The sequence below is a fragment of the Dasypus novemcinctus genome, chromosome X, assembly GCF_030445035.2.
Source record: "Dasypus novemcinctus isolate mDasNov1 chromosome X, mDasNov1.1.hap2, whole genome shotgun sequence".
In the NCBI taxonomy this organism is placed as follows: Eukaryota; Metazoa; Chordata; class Mammalia; order Cingulata; family Dasypodidae; genus Dasypus; species Dasypus novemcinctus.
The window spans coordinates 106,302,660-106,312,766 of record NC_080704.1 but is presented as its reverse complement, the minus strand read 5'-3'; positions in this window follow the sequence as shown (position 1 = coordinate 106,312,766).

The window sequence follows — 10,107 nt, the reverse complement described above, 5'->3', positions numbered from 1 at the left end:
TGAGTCAGAGAGGAGGCAGAGATGGAGCCAGCAAATGGGAAAGGGGTAATGGAAAAGGAAGGAAGAACCTCTGAGTTTGGGGAAAAGAACTAGGCCATTGTATCAACAGCTAAGATAGTATCCTCAAATCATTAGGAATTTGGTGGGCTAAGTACAGACAAATTAGCAAATTAAGGAAATATATTAAATAAACTAATAGTTTTCAGTTTTATTCACTTCACAAATTCTTTAAAGACTCTGAGCATAGAATGGTGAGGCACTGTGGGAGAATTAAATAAGAGCTAATATTTATGAGTGCTTACTGTGTGCCTGACACAGCACTAGGTGATTTATATGCATTATTTCATCCCATCCTCACAACAATGCTGAGGAGGTAGGTACTGTTTATCCCCCATTTTACAGATGAGGAGTCTAAGGCATAGAAAGTTTAAGTGACCTGCTCAAGGTCAAAGCTAGTATCAGGGGCAGGATTCAGTTTTAGGCAATCAGGCTCCAGAGCTTACACTCTTAATTGTGACACAAGAATCTTAAGTCCTCTTATTTCCCTTGTAGAATTATTTAATAGGTTAGTAGTTTCAGGAATATTTCCTGGGCTATGGCTGGGTTCATATCAAACATTCTTTCCCATAAACACTCCTTATCAGGGGACACCACTCAGTTCACTCTGGGTGGGGTATGGGGGGGGGATCAAATCCTAAAAAGCCTGTCATGAAAACTGTGTGCTTATATGCACTTGTAGGTTGATACTGGGTATGTGTGGGGTGTGGGAGGATTGGGAGGTAGAGAAATGATGGTAAAGAGGCCTATTTCCTTTCTAGTTTTACAACTTGGTCTCCTGTATGTTCATAAACACACACTTTTCAGACCCTGTGGGAAGAAAATTGGAGGGAAAAATTCCCACTCAGGTTTATATGAACTCTGCTCCCAGAAACAACTAATCAGAGCAGGGCAGTGCTAAAGGCCATTCTCTTTCACTTCCTCTGCCAACGCTGCTCTTACTCTTGCTGAGAAGCTTTTACTCCTTCTAATGAAGGCCAGGTAATGTGGGAGATGGAGATTAACACCCTTCCTTCAGTTGTCACAGTCCTGAGAGCCTAGGCCAACTCTCGGGGCTCTTTCAAGCAGCCCTCTCAGTCCTCCACCTTACTACTCACTAGGTCATTACAGTGTTTCCTGCTATTTCCCAGGGTTGAAGGGGGATGACAGATGGAAGTAGAGGGTGCGTGGCTGTGAGGTAGAGTACTCATCAGCACATTTCATCTAAACCCATGGAGCTTTGTCTCCAAAAGCCCTCCAAAATATTTATCCTCAAAAATATTTATCTACCCAAGAGTGGGGATCCTAGTTCTCTGAAGCTTTTGCTATTGGGTTGTCTTACTATCTTCAGGGGACATGTATGCCCATAATCTTATGCCTTTCTTCCTGAAGGACTGGCACAATCAATCATACATTTTAGACCTTAGAATCTCTGGGGTGCACAGTGAAAGTAGATTATAGGCCTTAGTAACAAAGCATACACCATGTGAAACTGTGAAATAGCAAGTTCAACCTGTGTGCAATTGAAGACCATAATGAAATATGAGAACTAAGTATGAAAAGAACTCATTTCCAGGTATGAAAATAATAATAAACATCTGAATAGCACTTTAGAATACATAAGGCACAAATACCTACATTAGCTCAGTTACTAATGCATCATTAAGACAAGCCTTCTGAGTTGTACATGTGGATTCGCATTGTTCTAATCTTCAATTAAATTCATAAAAAATTATTAAACTTTCATATTGTGCCAGGAAAATGTGTATGGATATTGAAAAATGATAGATAGACACTGAGGGACTCAAAAATGAATCCCAAATGAATACTGTGAGATTGAAGATAAACAGGCACCCTTGTATGTTACTGATATGTGTCAAACATTAGTATAAATTTTTGGAGGATGATTTCTCAGTATTTATCAAAAAGTGGGCATAATTTCTGTCTCAGAATTTTAGCCTCTAAGAATTAATCCTATAGAATTAACCAGAGCTGCACAGAGAGAGATGAACAGGGGTGTTCATTGCTGCACTGTTTGTAATGGTGAAAAATTGTTAACAACTTAATTTTTTGTGTATAGGTGAAATGATTAAACTTTGGCATTGCCATAATTGGAATACTTTCCAGCCATTAAGAAGACTGGGGTAGATTCATACAGCATGTTGCTGAGTGAAAAGATAAGTAACAATAGCAAATTGAAGAACAAAATGTATAGGATGAGGTCATGAACAGTTATCCAAAATTTGGAAACAAGAGTGTGGTAAGAAGAAAAATGCCCCTCCCACCCAAAACAGCACCACATCCTAATCCTTGGAACCTGTGATTATGTTTTGTTATGTTATGAGGCCAGAGGGAATTAAGGTTTATAGTCAAGTAACCTTAAAATGGAGAGATTATCCTGGATTATCAGGGTGGGATTGATGTAATCACAAAGGTCATTATAAAGAAGAAGGTATTTACCATTTCCCCCTTTTATTCAAGGTCTTTTTCTAGTTGTATCACTAGATGGTGATGGCAGTAATCCCATGGTGCCAGGGAGATTCATCCCTGGGAGTCATGTCCCATGCTGGGGGGAAAGTAATGCTATTACATGCTGAGTTTGGCTTAGAGAGTGGCCACATTTGAACAACATGGAGGCTGTCAGTAGGTAACTCTTAAGCACCCTGCAGCTCTAGGCCTAGTTGAAATTTTAAGCACACAGGCTCATAAGCATAGACATCAGTACCAATGGCCTATCGTTGGACCATTCTTCTTCACTGGCCTTTGTCTTTGCACTTGGGGGATTGTTGCTGTTCCATTGGTGAATGCAACAGAGCTCCCCAGGATGGGAACTCAGCAGTCCATCAGTTATCATATGTAACATTATCCACTATGACAATACCCAATGAACATCCAAACATTTCTATATAACCTATATGCATGCCCTGGAGAACTCCCTCCCAACCATGCATCCCCTATCACTGACACCCCACACCAGTGCTCCTCCCCTGACATAACCGAACCCCTCTGTGATCCAAAACTTCTTCAAATGAAGCCTAATATATGGTCAAATTCAATTAGTACAAAAATGAAATAGTATTGACAGGTTTAAAGATTAGAAATAGAATAATAATTTAGAGAAACTAAAGTAAAAAATAAATTGGGGTATTAAAAAATGAAAAATATAAAACTTTGTCTTTGACATTTTGCTTTTCATTACTGTAATGGGTGTTGCCTTGTATATACAGGTCAGTGGCAAGGCAATATCTTTCCTTCCTTCCTCAATGTCTACATTCTTTTATTTAATTTTAATTTTGTCTTCAAAAAAGTTTTAGATCATAGTAAAGTCACTTATACAATATAGGGGCTCCCATAGGAGTTGACCCAACATCAAACCCTTTTCCCACTTCCCCAACAATGATCTTTTTACATGTGGATGTTATATTTGCTACAGCTGATATACAGATATTGAAACATAGCTTCATTATAGATTACATTATGGTTTATATTTTAGACTGTAAACTTTTCTAAATTTTTGGTTACACTATGGTTTACATTTTAGACTATACACATTTATAAATTTTTGGTGATTTATCATGGCTTATATCCATTGTTGCATGAACTTGTGGAACACTTCATTGCCCTCAAGTTACCCCCACTTCATCCATTCCATTCCTCTCTCCCCTTCCCCTCTAGGCCCACAGTGACATCCAAGCTTCACTGCTTGAAGGCCAAGATTCATAGATACTTACAACAATGCTGAGGGATTGACACACTAGTCTGTTGTCCCCCATTTAGGGAGCCACCCAGACTCTCGAGAGACACCCTCTTCTCTGTCTGAGAACACCAGTCTGCCCCAGGATGGGGGTACAACACTTTCCTGCTCATTGTGTCTCTACACACTGATATAATACACCATGACAAGATGAGCACTCACACACTTCCTAGAAGCCTACCCCAGTTGCACCCTGTGCCAGATGTGCCCTGTCCAACACCCCAAACAAGTAACCCTTCCTTATTATATTTTCTAAAGAGTTTTCTCAACATTATAGTTTTAACCACGTACCTGACAATCTCCCATGTTCACCTGCTCACTCCAAAGTCTCCCACCCAATTCCATGGACCATCTGACCCATCCTCCCAACACTAACGTCCCCCAAGCCTGCAAAGTCCCACCCAATATTACCCCTATGCCCCCATCTTTCTTTTTTTAAGATTTATTTTTTATTTATTTCTCTCCCCTTCCCTACCCGCCCCCCCAGTTGTCTGCCCTCTGTGTCCATTCGCTGTGTGTTCTTTTGTGTCCACTTGTATTCTTGTCAACAGCACCTGGAATCTGTGTCTCATTTTGTTGTATCATCTGGCTGCATCAGCTCTCCATGTGTGCAGCACCATTCTTGGGTAGGCTGCACGTTTTTCCCACTTGGTGGCTCTCCTTACTGGGTGCACTCCTTGTGCGTGGGACAACCTTGCGTGGCATGACACTCCTTGCGTGCATCATCATTGTGCATGGGTCAGCTCATCACATGGGTCAAGAGACCCTGGGTTTGTACCTTGGACCTCCCATGTGGTAGGCAGATGCCCTAGCCATTGGGCCATATCCACTTACTATGCCCCCATCTTATCCCATCACTGCACAACTACTTACCGCCCATTTATCATAGATTTTGCCATTGTAGGCATCACCTCACAACCTTCCTCTTCCCCCCATTTCTTGTAAGCCCATTGTCCAGTCTTTAGCTCTCTAAGACAGCTTGATTTGCTTATTTCATATCAGAGATGTCATGTAGTATTTGTACTTCAATGCCTGGCTTGCTTTACTCAACATAAGGTCCTCAAGATTCACCCATGTTAGGAAGCGGACTTGGCCCAGTGGTTAGGGCGTCTGTTTACCACATGGGAGGTACGCAGTTCAAACCCCAGGCCTCCTTGACCCATGTGGTGCTGGCCCATGTGCAGTGCCGATGGGAGCAAGGAGTGCCATGCCACGCAGGGGTGACTCCGTGTAGGGGAGCCCCACATGCAAGGAGTGCACCCCGTAAGGAGAGCCACCCAGCACAAAAGAAAGTGCAGCTTGCCCAGGAATAGTGCCACACACACGGAGAGCTAACACAACAAGATGACGCAACATAAAGAAACAGAGATCCCCGTGCCGCTGACAACAACAGATGTGGACAAAGAAAGAACACGCAGCAAATAGACACAGAGAACAGAAAACTGGGGTGAGGGGGGGAGGGGAGATATATAAATAAATAAATAAACAATACATACATACATAAACACATAAATGAATTAAAAAAAGATTCATCCATGTTATCCCATGTGTTAGTACTGTATTCCTTCTTACAGCTCAGTAGTATTCCATTGTGTGTATATACCACATTTTGTTTATCCATTCATCTGTTCATGGGCATTTGGGTTGATTCCAACTTTTGGCAATAGTGAACAATGCTACTATGAACATTGGTGTGCACATATCAGTTCATGTCCTTGTTTTCAGTTCTTCTGGGTATACTCACAGCAGTGGAATTGCTGAGTCATATGACAAATCTAAAGGTAGTTTTTTGAGGAACTGCCAAACAGTCCTCCAGAATGGCTGGATCCTTCTACATTCCCACCATCAGTGGATGAGGGTTCCCATTTTCCTCCTCCTCTCCAACACTTGTAGTCCTCTGTTTTTTAAATAGCCACCAGTCAAATGGGTATAAAATTGTACCTCATTGTAGTTTTGATTTTCATTTCACTAATAGCTAGTGATGCTAAGTATCTTTTCATGTGCTTTTCATTTATTTTTATTTTACTTTATTTTTTATTTTTATTTATTTTTGTTTATTTTATTTTATTTTTAATAAAGCTTTTTAAATTAAAGTTAATAGATCACATAGAATGTTACATTAAAAAAAACATAAGAGAGTCCCATATAACCCACACCCCACTCCCCCACCCAATCATTTTTGTAAATTGTATTTTTTTTGAAGATACATACATCACAAAGAGGGTTACATTATAAAAAACATAAGAGGTTCCTGTAAACCCCATCCCCCCACCCCACTCTTCCCACACCAACAACCTCCCCCATCATTGTGCCACATTCTTCACACTCGGCAAACAGATTTTGGAGCCCTGCTGCACCACATGAATAATAGTTTACTCTGTAGTTCACAATCTCCCTGGTACATTCCAGTGGGTCATGGCAGGATATATAATGTCTAGCATCTGACCCTGCAATATCATTTAGGACAACTCCAAAGTCCCAAAAATGCCCCCTCATCATGTCTCTTCTTCCCACTCCCTGCCGTCAACAACTACTGTGGCCACTTTCTCCCCATCAGTGATACAATTTCTTCTATTAGTAGTCACAAAAGTTTTATAGAAGAATATCAGTAAATCCACTCTAACCCGTATTTTATTCCTCCATTCTGTGGGCCCTGGAATGGTGATGTCCACTCCTCCTCTATATCGACAGGGGGCTTAGGTTCCACATGGATGATGGATGCAATTCTCCTGTGTGCAGTTGTAGGCACTCTCAGTTCCCAGGTGTAGGGATTGACCATCTTCACCTCCCTGTTAGCTGACTTGCATAAGTTCAATGAACCAGAGAGTAGGAGTTGCAACTCTGCTGAGGCTCAGGGCCCAGCTGGCACATGGACAGTCCAGAGATTCAAGTCTCTTGAGTATACACCAATGCTAGCACCAACCAATGGTTAATTGAAAGTGACAGAAGAGGCATGTGCAGAAAGGTCACATCTGAGTCCAACTCAGGAACATTCAGGAACACAAATTCCAAAGCAGGGCCCACTGGCATGGTACTGATCTCCATATCTATCTGCCATGACCATATTTCTGTGGGTCTCTGTAGCCTTCAGGAGAATCAGTACCTGGGATTGTATCCACTTTGGCTGTTTCTGGGGTCCTCCTGAGGAGTCCATAATTGTGAACCCTCTGATGACCTCCTGACTCTTTTTTGAAGACTCTTAACCATATAAAATCATTTGAATTTCCTATTTCCCCCTTTTATTCAAGGTCAAAAGGCAGTTTTTAACACGATTGTACATGTGGGCTGAGATATTCTGCTGGTTTGACTTGACCCTTTTATTCAAGGTCATTTTCTATTTTCATCACCAGCTGGTGCTTGCTAGTAATTCTATGGTGCCAGGGAGGCTCATCCCCAGGAGTCATGTCCCACGCTGGGGGGAATGTAATGCATTTACATGCTGAGTTTGGCTTAGAGAGTGGCCACATTTGAGCAACATGGAGTTTCTCAGGAGGTAACTCTTAGGCACCCTGCAGCTCTAGGCCTAGTTCATATTTCAGGCACACAGACTCATAAGCAAAGTCATCAGCATCAATCAAGAGCTCATTGTTGGAAAATCCTTCTTTGTTGGTCTTTGCTGTTGTACTTGGAGGATGGTTGCTGTTCCATTGGGGAATGTGATAGAGTTCGCCTGGCTAGGAACTTAGCACTCCCTCAGTTGTCGTTTGTAATTGTTATCTAAACATTTTTATATCCCCTATGTACATGCCCTGGAGAACTCCCTCCCAACCATGTGCCCCGCCCTTCAATAACACTCCATGCCAATGTTCTTCCCCTGCCATAGTTGAACCTCTCTGTCGTCCAAAACTTCTTCAACAATGAAGCCTAATATATTGCCAAATTCAATTAATAGGAAGATGAAATATACTGATGGGTTTAAAGATTAGAAGTATACATACTAATTTAGAAACACTAAGATAAAGTAAAAATAAATTGGTGTATTAATAAAAATGAACAATATTGTAAAGATTTGTTTTTAACGTTTTGCCTTTCATCACTGTAATAGGTGTTGCCTTGTATGTACAGTGGCAAGGCATTTTCTTTCATTTCTTCCTCAGTATCTACATCCATTCCTTAAAAAAATTTTTTCTAATTTTTAATTTTGTCTTCAAAAAGTTTAAGATCACAGTGATTCATATATACAATATAGGGGACTGCCATATATCCAACATCAAACCCTTCCCCAGCAATGTTCTTTTTACATGTCCATGTTATATTTGCTGCAGTTAATGTACAGATTTTGAAACATGGCTTTCAAACATAGATCCATTTTGGTTTACATTGTGGTTTATATTTTAGACTGTACAAATTTCTAAATTTTTAGTTTCCTGATGTTAAACATTATGGTTTACATTGTAGCTTATAATGTGCATAAGTTATTGGTGTAGGTTAACATGTCCTATGGAGTACTTCCATTGCCCCCAAGTTGCCCTGCTTCCATCTGTTCTTTACCTCTCTACCTCTCCCCTTGGGGCCCACAGTGACAATCTTTACTTCTTGAGGGACCAGATTTACAGATACCTGCAACAATTTTGAGGGTTTGACATACTAGACTGCCCTAACCCATTGGGAGCCACTGATTCTCTTGAGGGACATAATTCTCTCCGTTCGAGAAGATCAGGTCTCCCCAGGATGTGGGTACTCTTTCACACTCATTGTATGGTCTGCACCCAAAGATTTAACACACTATGACAAACTGAGCACTCACATACTCCCTAGCAGCCTGCCCCCATGCCAGATACCCCCCTTAAACACCTTAAACTTGTAATCCAGGCTTATTATATTTTCTAAAGAGTTTTCTCAACTTTATAGTCTCAACCATATACCTGAGATTCTCCCATATTCAACTGTTTCTTCTGGCCCTCCCCCCAATTCCTGGGGCCATCTGACCCATGCTCCCAACCCTAGTCCCCCTCAAGCCCTCAAAGCTGCACCCAATGATATCCTTATGTCCTCATCTTATCTCTTCCCTTTACAAATACTTACCTCCAGCTTATCATAGACCTCACCCATGTAAGCATCAGTTCACAACCTTCCTCCCCCCACTGCCAAATTCCTTTAAGCCTATCTTCCAGTCTCTAGTTCTCTGGGAGAGCTTCGTTTGCTTGTTTCACATCAAAGAGGTCAAGTAGTATTTGTCCTTCAAAGCCTGGGTTGCTTCACTCAACATAAAGTCCTCAAGATTCATCCAAGTTATCACATGTGTTTGTACTGTATTGCTTCTCATACCTGAGTAGTATTGCATTGTATGTATACAGCACTTTAATTTATCCATTCATTTGTTGATGGGCATTTGGGTGGATTCCAACTTTTGGCAATAGTGCATAATACTGCTATGAACATTGGTGTGCATATATCAGTTTGTGTCCTTATTTTCAGATCTTCTAGGTACATACCCAGCAGTGGAATTGCTGGGTCATATGGCAAATCTATAGCTAACTTTTTGAGAAACCGCCAAACTGTCCTCCATAATGGCTCAATCCTTCTGCATTTCCACCAGCAGGGGACGAGTGTTCTCATTCCTCCACATCCTCTCCAGCACTAGTAGTCTTCTGTTTTTTGATAGCTGCCAGTCTTATGGGAGTAAGATGGTATCTCATTGTAGCTTTGATTTACAATTCCCTAAAAGCTAGTGATTTTTAGCATTTTTTATGTGGTTTTTAGCCATTTGTATTTCTTCTTTGGAGAAGAATCTGTTCAGGTCTTTTGCCCATTTTTCAACTGGGTTGTTTGTCTTTTTATTTTTGAGATATGGGAGTTCTTTATATATGCAGTATATAAGTCTCCTATCAGATACATGGTTACCAAATATGTTCTCCCATTCACCTTGTTGACAAATTCCTTTGAGGTGCAAAAGGCTTTAATTTTGAGGAAATCCCATTTATCTATTTGTTCTTTTCCTGCTTGTGATTTGGGTGTGAAATCCATGAAGCCATTTCCTATTACAAGGTCCTGTAGATGCTTCCCTACATTATTTTCTAAGGTCTTTATGTCTTGGCTCTTATATTTAGGTCTTTCAGCCAACTTGAGTTGATTTTTGTATAAGGTGTGAGATGATAATCCTCTCTCATTCTTTTGCATATGGATATCCAGTTCTCCAGGCACTATTTGTTGAAGAGACCATTCTCTCCCAGTTGAGTGGGTTTGGTGGCTTTATCGAATATTATATGACTATATATATGAGAATCTATATAAGAACTCTCAATTCGGTTCCCTTGGTCTGTGTGTCTCTCCTTGTGCCAATACCATGCTGTTTTCACTACTGTAGCTTTTTAGTA